Source organism: Hippocampus bargibanti, linkage group LG03 (assembly GCF_051943395.1).
Source record: "Hippocampus bargibanti isolate YZ-2025 linkage group LG03, ASM5194339v1, whole genome shotgun sequence".
Taxonomy (NCBI): Eukaryota; Metazoa; Chordata; class Actinopteri; order Syngnathiformes; family Syngnathidae; genus Hippocampus; species Hippocampus bargibanti.
Genome location: NC_142736.1, coordinates 24,229,373 through 24,251,207, shown reverse-complemented (window position 1 = coordinate 24,251,207; position 21,835 = coordinate 24,229,373). Strand labels below are relative to the sequence as shown.

Genomic DNA, 21,835 nt, shown 5'->3' with positions numbered 1-21,835 from the left:
ACAGAATACAGTGTACTGTATACTCTATATCCGGAATGAGAAAACCTCTGAGAATGTCCAGTGTCCACGATGATTGCAGACAGAACAAGGATTCCACAAGCGTAGACAGAGATAAGAGGCTTTGGACAAAAATATATTTTTTTATAAAGGCGCATGACCGACAAAGTACAGCCAAGGACGCTGGTAACAAAGAAATAGGGATAAGGTGAGAACAAACCAAAAGCGTTTCAAAAAGGCAGGAGCAGGAACTTGCGGAAATTGCTCGTCAATTCAAAGGTCAAGATAATCCAATACAGAAAGAAGATAAATCGAGAATACATAACAAAGAAAATGATTACAAGAACAAGAATACCGTGAACTAATGAGACAAGGCCAAGAGGCAAAAAATGTCAAAAACAGCCAAAAAATAAAGCACTTGGAGACAGTTGTGAGCAAGCCTAATAATCAGACAGCTAGTTGTCGGTGAAGCATTGCTTTTTAAAATTAGGTAATGATGCCCATTGACATTGACGCCGACTTTCCTGTTGGAGACTGAAACCCTCCAAAACTAACAAGGCAGGATCATCACAATGAAGAGATAGCGAGGGTGGAGGAGTTTAAGTACTTGAGGTGAACATTGGTGAGTGTGTTATGGAGGTGAATGAACAAATCATCGGATGAAGTTTAGACAGTGACGACATCATTCACATTCTGTACGGCTTTGCTACAGTTGCTTGAAGAGACAACAGAGACAGTGCTGTAGGTGGTGGCAAGCAAGATGTTGAAGCTCCCCTTTGTAGTACTGTACCTGTAACCAGGTTGGATAGGATTAACAAGTTTAACATTGGCAGAGCATAGATTTGCTTTTTTTGGAGATGGCATGAACAGTAAATGTCCAACCAATCTTCCAACCCTGGTAACAAATGATGGCTGAAATGTGATTGGTTCACTGCTTAAATATGAAAACACACATCTGTAAGCAGCACAACAGGGGAAAAGCAATAAAATGAAGCTGAAAGACAATTTGGAATTATTTAGTAAGAATTCATGGACAAAGTATAATTATCAGTCTGTGATTCAGATATTTTTAGGCCAGCAGGATTTGCAGGCCTTGACGGTCCGCCACATTGTAAACGTGTACTGTCATTAAATATGGAATGAACTGCAGGTGATAACCACGGCTTCACAACTGAAATATACAGTATTTATTTTTACCATAGAATAATTTAATGCTACAGAACAGCTTTTGGCTTGCATTCCCTTTGCAGTTACAATACAATACAATGTGTTTATAAATGGAATGTATTATTCTCATTGTTATTATTATTATTAATATTATTATTGTTATTATTATTATGCATATTGATTAAAATAGTATTTTCATAATGGCTGAGGCTTAACAGTTAACATATTTAGCAGAAGTGTTTTATATGCATCCATTTTCTAACCCCCTTGCCTTCACAAGGGTCGGGACAATTTAGAGTGTGCCATTAACTTGCCATGCATGTTTTGAAATGTAGGAGTAAACCGGATTCCCGGAAGAAAACCTATGCAGGCATGAGAAGAACATGCCAACATGAAGGCTGGAGCCGTGATTGATCCTTTCACCTCAGTACTTACTGGGTGGTGGACGTTCTAACCAGTCAACCTCTGTATCCCCTCAGTTGTTTCCAATGGGAGGAAAATGTCAATTGAGGGGTTATATTCAACCCTTTGAAGTTGCACACCATCTGAAACTCGTTTCAAAAACCTGAACGTGTTTAAGCAGAAGCAGGGAACAGCTATGTTTTAGTTTAGTTTAGTTTTTATCTACCACTATCTCCATAAAGCAAAGGTCAGCCCATTACCCAGTTGCACTTTGGGAACTATTTCCCCAATGTCATGTAAAGCATTGTATAAAACTAATGTTATTCTGTCACATTAATCTCAAAATGCTTTTTTTGCTGTAGCGTTCGGGTGTTGTGTAAATGTAACACATAAAACATTGTCTATATTTGAATGAATATCACGTATCATTCAAGCTCTGCATCTTTTGGTTTTGTCTCAAAATAATTTTTCCCCAGGGAAAAAACATTTCTTAGTGCCGAATTGGAGGTCAGGTCTTGTATGTGGTTGTTTCCACTGGGTGTCACTACAGAGCTGCGGCTGTGTCTTATGGTAAAACAGAAATTGTCACAGTCAAATGAGATGGAGTAATACCACAGCTTTTTGAATTTCTTCATTTGTATTTCACTTTGGTGTTTCCTATCGGGTAATGTCAATTTAGCATAGTCCGACTATGTGATCCAATGTATGAAGGCATGGACGTACCCATTCCATTAATGCTACAGTGCACGTCTGTCGTTGGGTACTGAAAACAATGTCTCCACCAGGTTTACTCTCATTAGGATGTGCTGCCAGCACATAATCAGCTGGCCATATGGTCGACATGGAGGTGCACCCCTCCGGGCACCCCACGCCTCTCACACACACACACTTTCAGTTTGACATCAGTCTTACAATAAATACATGTAGCAACTACAGAGCAATTTTTAAAAACTTGAATGGGTTGTAGAAAAGTAATTTAAGATCTAGTAAAAAATAAGTCACTCATGGATGGGTCATACACTTGCAAAATATGCATGTGACCACAGTTGGGGAATCTCGCAGTTTTATGAGTTTAACAATCCCGCGACCATGCCTGTGAGATGTTCACATCAAAATGGTAATGTCACAGAGGGCATTGTTATAATGCATCTGATGCTTCTCGGATTGACAAAAAGGTCCGGGACAAGGCTATGGTTTGAACTGACTGAATTGTTCAGGTGGAGTGGTACATTCGCCCTATAATGTGCGGGCAGTATGAGATCGATTCCCTCCCACTGACGATGTGAATTCCTATTTGTCTTTCTCTATGTGCCCTGAGACTGACTGGTGACCAGTTTGAGATGTAGTCAGCCTTCCGCCCGAAGTCAGTGGAGATAGGTCCCTGCATCTCCTTGCAACCCTGTTCAGTTTCTAATGATTTTCCCCACCCCCTAAAGGCTCCAACTGATTATTTTAACACCAAATAGATGCTTACTGCACCTGCTGATTTATAACCCGAAGCTTTATTTTTACCGCAAGGGAAGCGAATGGCTTCAGACTGCAAAAGAAAATGCAAAAAAAAAAACAACTGAAATGTGGTTTACACTGTATACTATAGTTGGATTGAAATATGCATGCATGCAGGTTGTGCCCATCGTCCTTTCCATCCATCTGTAATTGATAATTCAAATGAGTAAAGCATCAAGTGTGTGGATAGATTGTGGTGGTTGAGAGGACATTGATAAAGTATGGCTGTATTTAAACCCTCTCTCAATGATTGAACGGTTACGGGCTGGACTCTAATTAATTGTCATGTACTCTCAGGAAATTATCGATGAGAAGGAAGCAAGGGGGTCTTCCTCACAATCCAGAGTTCTGGGATTTACATTTTGGCTTTCGTTCTGTGTGAAATTTGCATGTTTGCCCCGTGCTTGTGCATTTTTACCCCTCCATGTATGCTAGCTTCTTCCCATAATCAACAACAAGCACATTTGGTTGCTAAAACACAAATTGTCCATGAAATGTGAATGTGTGTGTGTGTGTGTGTGCGTGTGTGCGTGGGGGCGGGCGGGTTGGTGGGTAGGTAGGTATTTATTTTTATGTATCTCCATGTGTCATAACTGTATGTGCGTGGTAATTAACAAGGGAAAGGTTCTGGGTATGCACTGCAGCTCGCTCCAAGTTAACTTGTCCATAAAGGCACCATCTCGAATAGGCTCCTTGAATATACTTGAATATAAACATGCATACACATGGAATGGCTAGATATTTATGAACCAAAGTAAAAACGTATGCTCACACATTTTGACGTTATTGTCTCCCAGAATGAAGTTTGGCCAATTTCTTGATAAGCAGGGAACCCACCTATTCACATGCTAAAAGCACATCCTTAGTATGAATATTATGAGTCTCCAAGGGTTCAGCAAATGCAGTATGTTTATTATGACAATCACAAAAGTACAGTGAGATCTCAACTTACGAACTTAATTGGTTCCCAGACAGAATGTGTAAGGCGAAAAGTGTGTATAAAAAAAAATCCCATAGGAAACCATTAAAATGGGAATAATCCGTTCCCGGGTTTCCATAAAATATACTTTTCAACTAAATAAGCCTTAAAACTACACACAACATACCTTATTCTATGTATAATAAATGTGCTATTGTATTGTAATGAAAGAAAGACACTGCATTGTATCATAAAGTCACTTTATTTACATTTGTGATGGTCATTGATGGCTTGATGGAATGGCGTTGGAGGTCGAAGGTCAAAGGGAATTGCTGTTTGGAAAGAGAGGCACATTACATGAGGACTGTAATTAAAGAAATAAACTGTGCTGTAAATGTTTTACCTCTTTGATGGTCGTTGATGGCTTATGGAAGGAGAGTCACCTTCCATAAGGACTGTTGGTAACTTAACCTTTGGTGCTGTTCGGTCGTGTTCTTCCGCCGAAGATTACTCCGCCAGCCGTGGTGGGTGTGTATTATGAAAATAGTGCTTATTATAAGGTTTAATTTTCAAAAATTTGATGTTTGTAAGACGAAAAGTTTGTAAGATAAGGTGTTTGTAAGTTGAGGTGTCACTGTACAACAAACTAGCATTGTTTCATTTTGTTCTGTCCCTGCAAAAATCTATCAATTCCCTCTGTGACTTCTTCCCCTTTTTTTCTTCACCAATCATATCTAAATATTTTGCACATCCTAATGGCATTAGCTTCAGACTTTTGCCTGGTCTCCCATTCACTCATTTCTTTTGGGTCTTTTTTTTCTGCCCCCAAGTGTACATTTTGTTTTGCTTCATTTATATCAGATGAGGTAAATGAAGTCACTGTAGCAGCACATTAGGTGTTTCCAGTTTTGTCACGCTTTTATTTAACTAGCGCAATGCCGTGCCATCAGTCGGATAACACGGAGGCAGATCACAATCAGTTGCCATGTCTGTTCTTGTTTGAATTCAGTGAAACCCCAGTGTGCACGAAATAAGAACTCTGTGGAACCCACTGCTTTCCAAAAAGAAGCCAAAAGTCCTTGGAAGCTTCTTATCAGGAACCCAAATGCAGATTTTTGTTTCCTTTTTCACTCTCGTACACTGTGATGCTAATCTGTTCTTTTTGGTCTCCTAAATTGCCTTCATGCTCATTTTTCACAGTCGTTCCACCTCAATAATAACATTGTTTGAAGGATGTTTTCTATCTCTGAATTTCTGTTTTCGTGCCAGGGTTAAAGCAGAATAATCTGCGCAGAAGTATCTTATCTTTTCATAGCTGACATTATGTTTGCCATTGTCCTTCTTTTTCTCCTTCACACAGCGCCTGAATCTGAAATCTCAATTCGCGATCATTATTTATGACACCCAACCGTGATATGCAAGTGTCATAAAACGTGATCGCACTAAATTGAGACCTTAGCAGTCCAAGACATGGTACAAATGGACGTGAAAATAAAAGGCAGAAAAATATAAAGGATGATGAAGTTAACACAACAAAAAAGTGTAGTAAGAAATGGTCAATAATGCAAGTGAGACAAAATTATGTCCCTTACTTGTCATAGTAGCCAACGTTCGTGAGAAACAAAAAGAGAAAGAGGGAGTCCCACAAAATAAGTTCAAGTTCACCTGGCAAAAAGGGTTGCAATGCAAATGCTTAATCAGACGGAAATGCCTCATGTTCACTCAGGCTGAAAGTTGAATTTAAGTTGGCATGCTTCTGGCTTCAAATTGCCATTCTTTGCATGTCTTTGTTTGAGCCATTATAACAGACTCCAATAATAACTGTATGTTTTTGTGATTCGTTTTCAACTTCACTGATCGCCCAATCTTGTATGTTTGTTTGCCTTCAGATTTAACTACGAAATATAAACATACAGCACAGCCGAAGATAACTGTGCTTTTAATAAGCAAACGTACTGTCTCCGGTGTTTGTGACAAGACTGACAATTTTTATCATTGTGTTGCCATATTTATACATCTTTGGTTGGAGGGATTTCTGGATATGAATAAAGTGTGAGTGTGTGTGTTTCAGGATGTATCAAGTCCTTACAAAGAATCTTTTTTACAAAATGGCTTCAACAATATTCTAATGCAGATAAACATGCTAGGTAAGTTTTACACTCTGCCTGTACTGTCTGGATCCCGTGATTCATTTTGACTACTGGCACTCACTTGATATGGCAGTTGCATTTGCAAACAATCTCATCTGTCATACTGTTCCTCCCAGAACGGTTCAACGAGGTGTCACATAATGATCAATTGAGTATGGCACGGGGCCACAATACAAAGCTGGCAGTCCTGCCTGACATACCCCCGGGGTTTAATCGTTTGCCCAGGCACGGTGTTAAAACCAGACTTATCCAGGTGACGTGATGCATCTTTAGCATAGCTGCACATGTTCAATGACAAACGAGCATGTCTCGGTTGCTGCTGTTCTTTATTATCCAACAAGAGCTTCAAGATATGTGACATTAAAAAAGGGTGGATAAAGAAATATAAATCCACCACTTTTGGATTGGATTGGATTGGATTTGATTTGCCTTTATTTGTCTCGCAGTGGAGAAATTTACAGTTCACAGCGGCGCAATTAGAGAAACCTTCTGTACAACAGAAAAAATACTTTGTAACTGTGTGACCTATCTCACCTGGGGCCTTTCAGAATAAATATTTAAGAACATGTCACAAGATAAACGGAATTGAATATAGCTTATTCACCAGCAATTGGATGCCCCGTCTACCTTTCAGAGTCATCATTATTTGTATTCCCCACACTAGTCCGCCAGGTAATAACTGTTCAGTGAACTGCTTAAGTGTAAAGTAGAGCAGAATTTATTTTAATTTCACTGAATCAACCCAACAAATCAATAAAATGAAATGTCAGCGTGCCAGCGAGTTTTATCAGTAATTCTAGTTTGTGTGCATCCGTGTGTTACATGTATTCATGCCTGTCATTGTTTTTCTGTCGCGCTCTGTGTCTTTATTATGTTAGTTGTAAGTAAGTTAAGCTTGATTCAAGGTGATTTGAGATACCACAACAAGCTAATTAGCTGCTAACTTAATTAGCCTGTGTAACAATGTAGCTGAGCTAAAAAAAGATGGGAATTAAAGACAATCACTTCCTCTCCATGCCTCCTGTCTCCTATTTATTAATGAAAAACATGCGTCTACCCTTCATAATCAGTCTCTTCTGTGCACAGACTGAATAAAGCTCAACCTCCTTAAATTCAATTAATCTTCTATCTTCCTCTGCTTTGTCCATCAGTTTTTACTCGATTAAATCTTGTCCTCAGACGACCCAGATTTGAGAATTTTCTCTACAGTTTGACAGCAGCTTCCTCCGGTCATGTTCATTGGCCGTGGCACTGCCTTTCTTTCATACATCTAAACTGAATTTATGCCAGCTATTGAAAACGGCAATCCTGATTCTTCAAGAATTGTTATAGAAAACATGTCAACTTGAATAGTGAACCAGCCTGTCCAAACTAGGGCCCTAAACGTGATTGGCATGGAGCATCAGGTAGTCCCAGAGGATCTCAAGTGTAGCTCAAGTATTAGAAGCTCAATAGTAATGGGATATTGTGATTTTATGAAGAATGTTGTATAAATTGAGTTCAACAAATGTAACCACAGATATTTATATTTCCTACCGAGTTAAATCATTGTTGATAATTAGTGGGAAAATCATTAACATAGGTGCATTTACATCGCTGAATAGAATTAATTATTAATATTCACAGAAATAAAGATGACAAAGGTGTTCAGGTCGGCTGTCTCGAGCGGTGTTACTCGTGTTGTCTAAAGGGGAAGGGTGGGAGCGTTTGACTGAGATCAGATGGACTTCTGGCATGTCCGAAATTTGGTTGGGTTAAAAAAAATGATAAAAAGTATTGGAAATGGGGTTGGGTGCATATTCCCAAAGTCTGTCTTAAGCGTACAAAAAAAAATATTATCAAGTCTTCAGTTTAAAAAAAAATAGGAAATAGAAACAAACTCTTATGGTTCCTAAAAGACTCTAATGTCATCAAATCATTGTATACGGCATACTTTGAAATCAATTGCTTACTTTTGACTGTGGGCCTTGATCAGACCGATTTATGTGTAAACAAGCTTTTATTGTTAAACATGTGCTGTAAACAGTATTTTCCTCCACATGACCACTGATACTTGGTTCAATAAAACAATATATGAGGGATCCGCTGTGGTCTTCATCTGTTTTGAGTTGTCACATTTTCATTGGTGCCATGGATCATCGAGAAATTCATTTACATGGTTGTCGTTGGCAGCGACAACACTGCACATAAAGACTTTGCAACATTCACCTAGGGCATTGGTCCAAGGCAGGACCATGTTAAATAGTCTGAAAGACGATAGAAGCACATCGAGATAGCTGTATGGTGAATAAGGATTGCTATTGATTTCATGATCAAAAAGGTGACAGAAACGGTTTTAACTTGCAATTGACTTGCAAAAGTCATCACAATAACGATCACCTGAAATGCTTTCCGTTGTTCCCCATTATGAAAGCCAATATTTAATACTACCTGCCTTTTGCTATTAGTCTATACAGTGACTTTTTACTCACTGGGCTGCCATTTCATAGATGAGTATAAATTACTTTCTGAAAAACAGAACAATATCAGATAAGAACATGATTGCAGTCCGCTCCAGAGCAGCTTAAGGAGGTTACTTAGCCACCTCATTTTGAACTCTATTATGGTTTATCGACCCATGTTAGATTACACATTAAAATTTGATAAAAGACTGTTTTCACCTCCATTGGAACCCAAGACGTTTCATTCCAGTGCATGGCAGGAACAAAAGGATGGAGTGATTATATTGGATATTCAATTCAAATGGAATGTTTTATTTGTTTAACAAAAATATGACAAACGCACATTGGCCCTGAAGGTTATTGTTTGTGTATGTGTGTGTGTGTGAATGGTTCTGTTCTCTGTGAATCCCATGCTGCTAATTTGGGACCCATGGCTCCTTATCTAAATCCAATAGTCTCGAATTTGGGTCTTAAACAGCACAGTAATTTAAAATTGGACGGCAAACAGACAGTGTTGTGAAATCTCCATTCTGAGACAAGGTGATTTTATCTAATGTAAATTAAATATAGCTCTTTCCATTTTAAGTAGCTGGCTATAGTAAATCCCATCTTTTCTCAACTTAATGCAAGTGAGACAAAATTATGTCCCTTACTTGTCATAGTAGCCAACGTTCGTGAGAAACAAAAAGAGAAAGAGGGAGTCCCACAAAATAAGTTCAAGTTCACCTGGCAAAAAGGGTTGCAATGCAAATGCTTAATCAGACGGAAATGCCTCATGTTCACTCAGGCTGAAAGTTGAATTTAAGTTGGCATGCTTCTGGCTTCAAATTGCCATTCTTTGCATGTCTTTGTTTGAGCCATTATAACAGACTCCAATAATAACTGTATGTTTTTGTGATTCGTTTTCAACTTCACTGATCGCCCAATCTTGTATGTTTGTTTGCCTTCAGATTTAACTACGAAATATAAACATACAGCACAGCCGAAGATAACTGTGCTTTTAATAAGCAAACGTACTGTCTCCGGTGTTTGTGACAAGACTGACAATTTTTATCATTGTGTTGCCATATTTATACATCTTTGGTTGGAGGGATTTCTGGATATGAATAAAGTGTGAGTGTGTGTGTTTCAGGATGTATCAAGTCCTTACAAAGAATCTTTTTTACAAAATGGCTTCAACAATATTCTAATGCAGATAAACATGCTAGGTAAGTTTTACACTCTGCCTGTACTGTCTGGATCCCGTGATTCATTTTGACTACTGGCACTCACTTGATATGGCAGTTGCATTTGCAAACAATCTCATCTGTCATACTGTTCCTCCCAGAACGGTTCAACGAGGTGTCACATAATGATCAATTGAGTATGGCACGGGGCCACAATACAAAGCTGGCAGTCCTGCCTGACATACCCCCGGGGTTTAATCGTTTGCCCAGGCACGGTGTTAAAACCAGACTTATCCAGGTGACGTGATGCATCTTTAGCATAGCTGCACATGTTCAATGACAAACGAGCATGTCTCGGTTGCTGCTGTTCTTTATTATCCAACAAGAGCTTCAAGATATGTGACATTAAAAAAGGGTGGATAAAGAAATATAAATCCACCACTTTTGGATTGGATTGGATTGGATTTGATTTGCCTTTATTTGTCTCGCAGTGGAGAAATTTACAGTTCACAGCGGCGCAATTAGAGAAACCTTCTGTACAACAGAAAAAATACTTTGTAACTGTGTGACCTATCTCACCTGGGGCCTTTCAGAATAAATATTTAAGAACATGTCACAAGATAAACGGAATTGAATATAGCTTATTCACCAGCAATTGGATGCCCCGTCTACCTTTCAGAGTCATCATTATTGTATTCCCCACACTAGTCCCGCCAGGTAATAACGTTCAGTGAACTGCTTAAGTGATAAGTAGAGCAGAGAATTTATTTTAATTTCACTGAATCAACCCAAACAAATCAATTAAAATGAAATGTCAGGTTTAGCCAGCGAGTTTTATCAGTAATTCTAGTTTGTGTGACATCCGTGTGTTACATGTATTCATGCCTGTCATTGTTTTTCTGTCGCGCTCTGTGTCTTTATTATGTTAGTTGTAAGTAAGTTTAAGCTTGATTCAAGGTGATTTGAGGATACCACAACAAGCTAATTAGCTGCTAAATTTAATTAGCCTGTGTAACAATGTAGCTGGACTAAAAAAAAGATGGGAATTAAAGACAATCACTTCCTCTCCATGCCTCCTGTCTCCTATTTATTAATGAAAAAACATGCGTCTACCCTTCATAATCAGTCTCTTCTGTGCACAGACTGAATAAAGCTCAAACCTCCTTAAATTCAATTAATCTCTATCTTCCTCTGCTTTGTCCATCAGTTTTTACTCGATTAATTCTTGTCCTCAGACGACCCAGATTTGAGAATTTTTCTCTACAGTTTGACAGCAGCTTCCTCCGGTCATGTTCATTGGCCGTGGCAACTGCCTTTCTTTCATACATCTAAACTGAATTTATGCCAGCTATTGAAAAAACGGCAATCCTGATTCTTCAAGAATTGTTTATAGAAAACATGTCAACTTGAATAGTGAACCAGCCTGTCCAAACTAGGGCCCTAAAACGTGATTGGCATGGAGCATCAGGTAGTCCCAGAGGATCTCAAGTGTAGCTCAAGTATTAGAAGCTCAATAGTAATGGGATATTGTGATTTTATGAAGAATGTTGTAAAAATTGAGTTCAAAAAAATGTAACCACAGATATTTATATTTCCTACCGAGTTAAATCATTGTTGATAATTAGTGGGAAAATCATTTAACATAGGTGCATTTACATCGCTGAATAGAATTAATTATTAATATTCACAGAAATAAAGATGACAAAGGGTGTTCAGGTCGGCTGTCTCGAGCGGTGTTACTCGTGTTGTCTAAAGGGGAAGGGTGGGAGCGTTTGACTGAGATCAGATGGACTTCTGGCATGTCCGAAATTTGGTTGGGTTAAAAAAAATGATTTAAAAGTATTGGAAATGGGGTTGTTGGTGCATATTCCCAAAGTCTGTCTTAAGCGTACAAAAAAAAATAATTATCAAGTCTTCAGTTTAAAAAAAAATAGGAAATAGAAACAAACTCTTATGGTTCCTAAAAGACTCTAATGTCATCAAATCATTGTATACGGCATACTTTGAAATCAATTGCTTACTTTTGACTGTGGGCCTTGATCAGACCGATTTTATGTGTAAACAAGCTTTTATTGTTAAACATGTGCATGTAAACAGTATTTTCCTCCACATGACCACTGATACTTGGTTCAATAAAACAATATTATGAGGGATCCGCTGTGGTCTTCATCTGTTTTGAGTTGTCACATTTTCATTGGTGCCATGGATCATCGAGAAATTCATTTACATGGTTGTCGTTGGCAGCGACAACACTGCACATAAAGACTTTGCAACATTCACCTAGGGCATTGGTCCAAGGCAGGACCATGTTAAATAGTCTGAAAGACGATAGAAGGCACATCGAGATAGCTGTATGGTGAATAAGGATTGCTATTGATTTCATGATCAAAAAGGTGACAGAAACGGTTTTAACTTGCAATTGACTTGCAAAAGTCATCACAATAACGATCACCTGAAATGCTTTCCGTTGTTTCCCCATTATGAAAGCCAATATTTAATACTACCTGCCTTTTGCTATTAGTCTATACAGTGACTTTTTACTCACTGGGCTGCCATTTCATAGATGAGTATAAAATTACTTTCTGAAAACAGAACAATATCAGATAAGAACATGATTGCAGTCCGCTCCAGAGCAGCTTAAGGAGGTTACTTAGCCACCTCATTTTGAACTCTATTATGGTTTATCGACCCATGTTAGATTACACATTAAAATTTGATAAAAGACTGTTTTCACCTCCATTGGAACCCAAGACGTTTCATTCCAGTGCATGGCAGGAACAAAAGGATGGAGTGATTATATTGGATATTCAATTCAAATGGAATGTTTTATTTGTTTAACAAAAATATGACAAACGCACATTGGCCCTGAAGGTTATTGTTTGTGTATGTGTGTGTGTGTGAATGGTTCTGTTCTCTGTGAATCCCATGCTGCTAATTTGGGACCCATGGCTCCTTATCTAAATCCAATAGTCTCGAATTTGGGTCTTAAACAGCACAGTAATTTAAAATTGGACGGCAAACAGACAGTGTTGTGAAATCTCCATTCTGAGACAATCAAGGTGATTTTATCTAATGTAAATTAAATATAGCTCTTTCCATTTTAAGTAGCTGGCTATAGTAAATCCCATCTTTTCTCAACTGTGGTTTGAAACAATACTTTATGCTGCAATCACATCTAAAGCACATTATTTAGGAGTCCGACTTCTCTCCATCAAGCGTGTCCTCTTGGTCCAAACTGCTTCTCCAACTGGTACTTATAAGAGGGAGCACATAACTCCTATTTTCTAATCCTTCCCTGGCTCCTTTTCCTTTTTGGAGTTATTTAAAATAAATATGATTGTTTTTTAATCTTTATATGGCCTCATCCATGATTACCTCTGAGCTCCTCCTCAGAGGTACAGAAGACTCAACAAATGCTTTGAGGAGACCTGGGCCTTCTCTTTGAAATGACTTGCCGCTAAATGTTAGTCAAGCTGCCCAAGTGCCCATGCTTAAAACCCGTCTTAAAACTAAGTGTGAGATTCATGCTAGGATGCACTAGACTGGGTCACATCATCATTGATGTGTATGAGATCAATGGGGTTTTGGGTTTTCCAATATCATACCCCCTCCCTCAAGTGATCCAGTCAATGTTGATCAAACCCTGGATTATGTCTCAGAAGCATTGGCCCACAGATTGCTGCTTTTTATCTGGAGCCATATTGAAGCTCTCTCTGCTGCCTGGGTTGACACGATAGCTTTCTTTTTCTCTGCACCTGTTTTGCCAAGTAGAGTGAACATCTTGCACAGTGAGCAGCTGAGACTGATAGTAGAATCAACACTCAATTTTAGAGTTTTCTAATCCATTTTGTAAAACACTGACTGAGAGCACCCACACATCCAATTTGAATGAGCATAATTTGTTCAGTTATGTCATTGCTGCTTCTCACTTGTAAAGGCATTGTCTCACATTGGCTGCAATTGGTTACCTTTTAAAAATAATGTATGGCCCGACATTTATACCACAAGCACCATTTTGTTTCACATGCAGACATTGTGACCCTTTCCTATGATGCTAATGTTTAACGGCATTCTCGGACAAAGGCAATTGAAGGTTTCATCCAGCAAAGGGAATGTGGTTGAAATTAATCCCTTTGGGAGTTGGGATAGGCATCAGAACTCTGACTAATAGGTAATCTAAAGGCTTTGCTATGAGTAAACATCACACCGATGACAGCTTATCAGCCAAAATTATGCCCAAATCGAACAGAGACTTGGGGATTACTATCGTTAGATAAATAAATTCGACTTCAATCACGAGGAATCCGAGACTAAAGACTGTGTGAGGCATGCATAAATTGCAGCCGGCGTGCAGCGGGACAATCGGATGAATGATCAAAGAGACAGATGGATACGCATACAGATGGCGCCTGCTCAATACAGACAATGTGCGCAATCTCCGTGGGGTGGGGGAGCAGAGGGGTCAATAACTTTTCATAGGTTATAAATTAACTCTAATCACGACGGTGCATGCCTTTTTGAGAGACAAGAGTGAGCGAGGATTTAGAGGGGTGAAAGACAGTCGCTCGCTGAGATCAGAGATTGACATCTGAGACTCTGCGCCAAAGGACGAAAAAATGGAGAGAAAGAATCATGCAAAGAGAAGAGTTTTGAAAGAGAGAGTGCCGAAGAGCAAGACAGCAAGAGAGTGACAGAGATCAATAGAGAGAAGTGGGCAGAGTGAGGAAAAGGAAGTGAGCAAGACTGTGGAGATGAAAGGCTATTTGCTGACTTGTTCCCTGACTAGAGAATTGAAATTGATCTCCGACGTGTGTGTGTGTGTGTGTGTGTGTGTGTGTGTGTGTGTGTGTGTGTGTGTGTGTGTGTGTGTGTGTGTGTGTGTGTGTGTGTGTGTGTGTGTGTGTGTGCCCGTAATAGAGAGGTAGCGGAGGATTGATCTAAAAACAGGCAGAGAGAGAACATCACGCATGAATACTTTGCGGTTGGACGCGCTTTTAATAAGGGTCAAACCATTTCAAATATCCATTACTACTGGGTCATGTATTCTTTGAGTTTCCTTAACTTCAACTAAAGGGTCAAACATTTTTTTAACTCTGGCTGAACTTACCTTCCTCAAGCGCAATCAAAGGAGTGGGAAAGGATGTGATCTGGGTCACTATCTGCATGTTAGCCTATTTGGCTTATACTATAGCCCACAGGTGTCAAAGTCAAGGCCCGCGGGCCAAATCCGGCCCGCCACATCATTTTTTTTCGGCCCACAAAAGCAAATCAAACTTGTGAAATTCCATGACGCTTGCTAAAATCCGAACCAAAATTTCATATTTTTGGATGTAAACCACAATAACAGTCATTATTCTTGACTTCAGATTTGAAAACTAGTTATTAATTAATTTTGTGTGTGCTCTATATGTAATATGTGGAGGGGATTAAACATTCTAATGGCTTCCCCAAATTCATAACGGCCCTCGAGAGGAAACCATAACTACAATGTGGCCCACGGCAAAAAATTACTTTGACACCCCTGCTATAGCCTATTTGGCTTCTGTTGTGCATTGATTGTGTGGGCAAAAGCGTTTGGCTGCATCTTGGCAATCATGTTGTGAATATACTAGCTGTATAAAGATATTAAATAGTTACATTTGTGCTCAAGAAATTTCAGCATATTAAAACTGCAGGTATAATTTATGACTGGCATGTTGTGCATACACACATTCTTTTCACTTTTAACACTTTTGCCAATGTGCTTAACGTGACACTCTATCTGACTTAGTCCTGTGTTTTATTTGATTTTATTATGTTTACTATATGTTTTAAATTTCATTCCATTTTCTATGAAAAATGTGTTGCTTGTTTGGAGAGAGATTGGGACAAGAACAGATTAACTGGTTTGCTATTCATTTCAATGGGGGAGAGTAAATTTGTAAATAAATTAGTCATGTTCAGGCATCTCTTTAATTGTATTTTGAGGCCTATCTTCTTAATGAGGTCACACAATGTTTTCTTTACACACAAATTGCCATTTTGTTGATGTGGCCATAACACTGCCTGAAAGCATTTTTCTCAAAGAATTTGTGACTGGCCCCTTTTCTTCATTGATAGCTCAACAAAGAAACGCGCAAAGGAAACTTATTCTCATTCAGCTCAGCGATTCCTGTTCAATCACAACGAATATGCAATTAACAGGAAAAGCCTTCAGTAAATAGTGCGTTGTGTGCTCATATGGCTCACGCTACCTCTCAGCTCTTTGCCTTAAACAATCGGCCCTCCTCCACACCGCCACCATTCCCTTTTCCATTCACTTCCCCCAACATCCTCTTCTCCTTCATAAAGCTCCTGCTTGATACTCCTCCTCTACATTAAAAGCTTTATCTTCACACGTAAGAAGCCCCCTTATATTGACAGCTCTCTCTTTTCATCCCATCAGCTCTTACCATTGACATTAACTTACAGACCCACGTACACTTCAGTATATCTTTCCTTGTTATATCTGCAGGACTTCTGCTGACCAAGCATCTCCACCTTGCAAGCCGTTTATTCCGCTCATGTTTCTCTTTAGTACCCCTTATTCACGACTTTTCACCATTTTCTTTTCGTGTGTGAGTTTTTTTTCCCCCCTCAAAACTAGGCAGGCTCTCAGAACATCCCTTTCAAAAAACATAAAGCGATTCATGACAAGTACAGCCGGTTCACACATTGTCCCTCATGAGGATCGACAAGAAAAGTCTTCCATTTGTAGCTCAGGGAGGAATACTGTCATTGTTGCAGAACAACGAGAAGCATTTATTCCTCACCCGAATTTCTTTTTAAATGCGGTGTTCGTCATCTTCCTGATTCCCAGTCTTTGGTCTGCGACATCCTTTTAAACCAAAGCCTCACCTGGGCCATTGTTCTTGATGTCTTCCAATGCAGTTGTTCTTTGATACAGCTCCTTTTTTTGGTGAACCATCTAGCTCAGACATGGGCACACTACGGCCCGCGGGCCACATACGGCCCGTTAGGCTTTTTAATCCGGCCCGCCGAACGTGCCCAAAGTATAGTAAAAACAGTGTCTGAAATTCATGACAAAAAGTTAGCAGACAACAGGGCAGGTAAGTAAAAAGTTGCCTGCCCAATTTTTCACAACTTACAAAACAATGAAACAACAAATCACATTAAAAACATTGTCACAAAATAAAGTTTTTTTTAAATCAAGAATGTACCTACTACAAATGCTACCGTGCTTAATTTACGGTAAATGTGCATGGCCGTAAATTTTGCTGCAGTAGTCGATTGTCATTGTGGAGCACAATGCAACGTTTGCATTGCTTCCTACGAACCACTAAGCCCTTTCATGAGTCTCACGTACACTTTACAGTCACGGTTTAATGTAAATTTACGTTTTGTAGCGTCACATATGTTGTTAGCTTCTTTTGAATCTTTCTTCTGGGCTGAGGTTCTGTGCATCTATTTTGGAAAATGACATGCAATTGCACGACTTTATAACGCTTGCGAAAGTCCGGAAGAGAGAAGCAGGCTTCTGATTGGCTGCCGTGCCGAGTATGCAAATTTCAACTGCAGGTACCCTACGTCTGTGTGCTCGGCGACGGTACACGTGTACTGTTTGCTCATGAAGGCGAGAGCGTCAGTGGAGAGTTTGTTGAGCGCGCAGTCAGGACAAACCATCTATGATTTGGCGGAATTTAACACAAGTAGGTATTATTGAGCTTGAATATTTCGTTATGTAATAATGTGTTTTGAATGTTGAAAGTGATTCCATTTTTCAATAAATATTGATTTCTTTAACTTTGCCCCTTCAATGAAAACTTATTAAAAACAGACGCAATCTTGATAAATCACAGTGCATATGTTATTTTAATCTATTACCATTTCCTCCTCCAAGTATCTGCGAAATAGTATGTAAACGCCATATTCCTTGAGACGAATTTATTAACTAATCAGGGATATTTTTCACATTTGAAAGACAGTTACTAAATTGGGTTGTAGTATTCTTACTGTGCTATGAGGTTTGTACACACTACATTTGAAGGACAACCGGCACCATTTTTTTTGTTTCCCACTGACATCAGAAAAAACGTTTTAATAGCATCTAAAATACCCAAATCAGGCAGGCTGATATATTTTAGTTAAATGAAAAAACACCAATAAAAAATGACAAAATGAATCCGGAAATGGCTAGTTTCAGAAGGTCCCACACCCTTGTTCGTGACGTCACGCCAAGACGTCTTGCCTTGCTCGAGAATCAAAACAATGGCTTCAGATTCAGAGAAGATGCTTTCTCTTTACTCATCCAGTTATGAATATGATTCAAATAGTTCTGAAAAGGAAAGCATAAATGTTTGCAATTGATTCAAGGAGTCCTCCCATATCAATTCGAGCCGTCAATGACAGCAATGTAGCACCCAAAAAATGCAGAAGATTGCGCCCAAGCTCTGTTGGAAATGGGTTGATTTGTCAGCTGGGAATTTGTGTCAGCGAATATCAAATAGTTGTCTTGGTGCAACACACAACGATTCACCATGGCGTTATTTATGTGTTTTCCTTCTAATTTTGCCATCAACACGAAGTTTTCAGACCAAACAAAGTACCCAAAATGCATTGTGTGTCGCTTTCTCCGCTCTCGGTCAGGGGCGGTCCAAACGTGACGTCACATGGGGATCGTCATCAACTCGAAAACAAGACTTCATGAATATTCAGCGCAAGTCTTAAAACGTAAACTATAGCTATATGCTGTGGAATCTTTGTAAAATATGCTCAGTCGAAGTCATTTGAAGTGATATTATAAATTATGGACATAACTTGTCCGGTGGCGTCGGTTGTCCTTTAATGCTTTAGGTTTAGTATTTCCGGCCCAAACACTCCCTCCAAATGCTCCTGGCCCGGCCCCTCTGTCAAATTTTAGAACCCAATGCGGCCCGCGCGTCAAAAAGTTTGCCCACCCCTGATCTAGCTTCTTGCTTAATTGGAACATCCATTGGTGGTTCACGACCAATTTTACTGAAGGGGTTAAAAAAACTTACAGACCAGGTTGCTAAAAAATACATTTCAGTGCTTGTATCAAAAGATAATCCTGCGCCTTATATGTGAAGTAATATTGAGTCACAACAGGTATCACAATGACTGTCAACAGCCACCGACTCCATTTCCCCCCGTATGTCATGATCTGCTTGGCGACCAACGGGGGGCGCTGTCCGCCCCGCCTGCACCTGCACAAGTGCTGGTCGTCCCGATCAGATTGGCGACCAGCGGGTAGCGACTTCAGCCCTGCCTGCAGCCTCGCAGGTGCTGGTCGTTATAATCAATGACACTTAAAAGGACACCTGGCACGACCATCCCGTGCCGATTCATTGTTTGTTTGCTGCTTGGTTGCAGCATGCATTGTGTACGTGTTTGTTTAACCTTGGCGGACTTTTACACTTGGTTTTCTGTTGCTACTTAAAAACAGGCAGAGAGAGAACATCACGCATGAATACTTTGCGGTTGGACGCGCTTTTAATAAGGGTCAAACCATTTCAAATATCCATTACTACTGGGTCATGTATTCTTTGAGTTTCCTTAACTTCAACTAAAGGGTCAAACATTTTTTTAACTCTGGCTGAACTTACCTTCCTCAAGCGCAATCAAAGGAGTGGGAAAGGATGTGATCTGGGTCACTATCTGCATGTTAGCCTATTTGGCTTATACTATAGCCCACGGGTGTCAAAGTCAAGGCCCGCGGGCCAAATCCGGCCCGCCACATCATTTTTTTCGGCCCACGAAAGCAAATCAAACTTGTGAAATTCCATGATGCTTGCTAAAATCCGAACCAAAATTTCATATTTTTGGATGTAAACCACAATAACAGTCATTATTCTTGACTTCAGATTTGAAAACTAGTTATTAATTAATTTTGTGTGTGCTCTATATGTAATATGTGGAGGGGATTAAACATTCTAATGGCTTCCCCAAATTCATAACGGCCCTCGAGAGGAAACCATAACTACAATGTGGCCCACGGCAAAAAATTACTTTGACACCCCTGCTATAGCCTATTTGGCTTCTGTTGTGCATTGATTGTGCGGACAAAAGCGTTTGGCTGCATCTTGGCAATCATGTTGTGAATATACTAGCTGTATAAAGATATTAAATAGTTACATTTGTGCTCAAGAAATTTCAGCATAATAAAACTGCAGGTATAATTTATGACTGGCATGTTGTGCATACACACATTCTTTTCACTTTTAACACTTTTGCCAATGTGCTTAACGTGACACTCTATCTGACTTAGTCCTGTGTTTTATTTGATTTTATTATGTTTACTATATGTTTTAAATTTCATTCCATTTTCTATGAAAAATGTGTTGCTTGTTTGGAGAGAGATTGGGACTAGAACAGATTAACTGGTTTGCTATTCATTTCAATGGGGGAGAGTAAATTTGTAAATAAATTAGTCATGTTCAGGCATCTCTTTAATTGTATTTTGAGGCCTATCTTCTTAATGAGGTCACACAATGTTTTCTTTACACACAAATTGCCATTTTGTTGATCTGGCCATAACCTGAAAGCCTGAAAGCATTTTTCTCAAAGAATTTGTGACTGGCCCCTTTTCTTCATTGATAGCTCAACAAAGAAACGCGCAAAGGAAACTTATTCTCATTCAGCTCAGCGATTCCTGTTCAATCACAACGAATATGCAATTAACAGGAAAAGCCTTCAGTCAATAGTGCGTTGTGTGCTCATATGGCTCACGCTACCTCTCAGCTCTTTGCCTTAAACAATTGGCCCTCCTCCACACCGCCACCATTCCTTTTTCCATTCACTTCCCCCAACATCCTCTTCTCCTTCATCAAGCTCCTCCTTGATACTCCTCCTCTACATTAAAAGCTTTATCTTCACACGTAAGAAGCCCCCTTATATTGACAGCTCTCTCTTTTCATCCCATCAGCTCTTACCATTGACATTAACTTACAGACCCACGTACACTTCAGTATATCTTTCCTTGTTATATCTGCAGGACTTCTGCTGACCAAGCATCTCCACCATGCAAGCCGTTTATTCCGCTTATGTTTCTGTAGCACCCTTATTCACGACTTTTCACCATTTTCTTTTCGTGTGTGAGTGTTTTTCCCCTCAAAACTAGGCAGGCTCTCAGAACATCCCTTTCAAAAAACATAAAGCGATTCATGACAAGTACAGCCGGTTCACACATTGTCCCTCATGAGGATCGACAAGAAAAGTCTTCCATTTGTAGCTCAGGGAGGAATACTGTCATTGTTGCAGAACAACGAGAAGCATTTATTCCTCACCCGAATTTCTTTTTAAATGTGGTGTTCGTCATCTTCCTGATTCCCAGTCTTTGGTCTGCGACATCCTTTTTAAACCAAAGCCTCACCTGGGCCATTGTTCTTGATGTCTTCCAATGCAGTTGTTCTTTGATACAGCTCCTTTTTTTGGTGAACCATCTAGCTTCTTGCTTAATTGGAACATCCATTGGTGGTTCACGACCAATTTTACTGAAGGGGTTAAAAAAACTTACAGACCAGGTTGCTAAAAAATACATTTCAGTGCTTGTATCAAAAGATAATCCTGCGCCTTATATGCCTATGCGCCTTATATGTGAAGTAATATTGAGTCACAACAGGTATCACAATGACTGTCAACAGCCACCGACTCCATTTCCCCCCGTAGAAGTAGTGCGTAACCCCAGGCTGTACTGTAGCGCCTTATTATGTGGTGTGCCTTATATTTGGAAAACATTTACATATTTAAATATCATATTCAGAAAACATTTTTCATTCATCTAAGGTGCACCTTATAGTCAGGTGCGGCTTATACAGTAAAGTCTCGTTATATTGATATCGGTTATATCGATAGTACTGCTTATTACGATACTATTTCTATGAACGCAAGGAGAACATTTACATGCCGCAGGATCGGATATATCGGTAGTCCGGTTATATCGATATTTTTTCCGACTCCCGAGGATATCGATATAACGAGACTTTACTGTATATGGAAAACGTTTGAAAATACACTATTCATTGGGGGAGCACCTTATACTCCAGAGCGCCTTATACACCGGAAAATATGGTACGGTGAAATTAACATCTG

At 39.4% G+C, this 21,835-nt stretch overlaps 1 protein-coding gene across 2 annotated transcripts in view; it reads right to left on the bottom strand.

Moving 5' to 3' along the window:
- Positions 1-21,835, bottom strand: part of chs1 (chitin synthase 1) — a 110,723-nt gene that overhangs the window by 18,080 nt on the left and 70,808 nt on the right. The window lies entirely within an intron of this gene.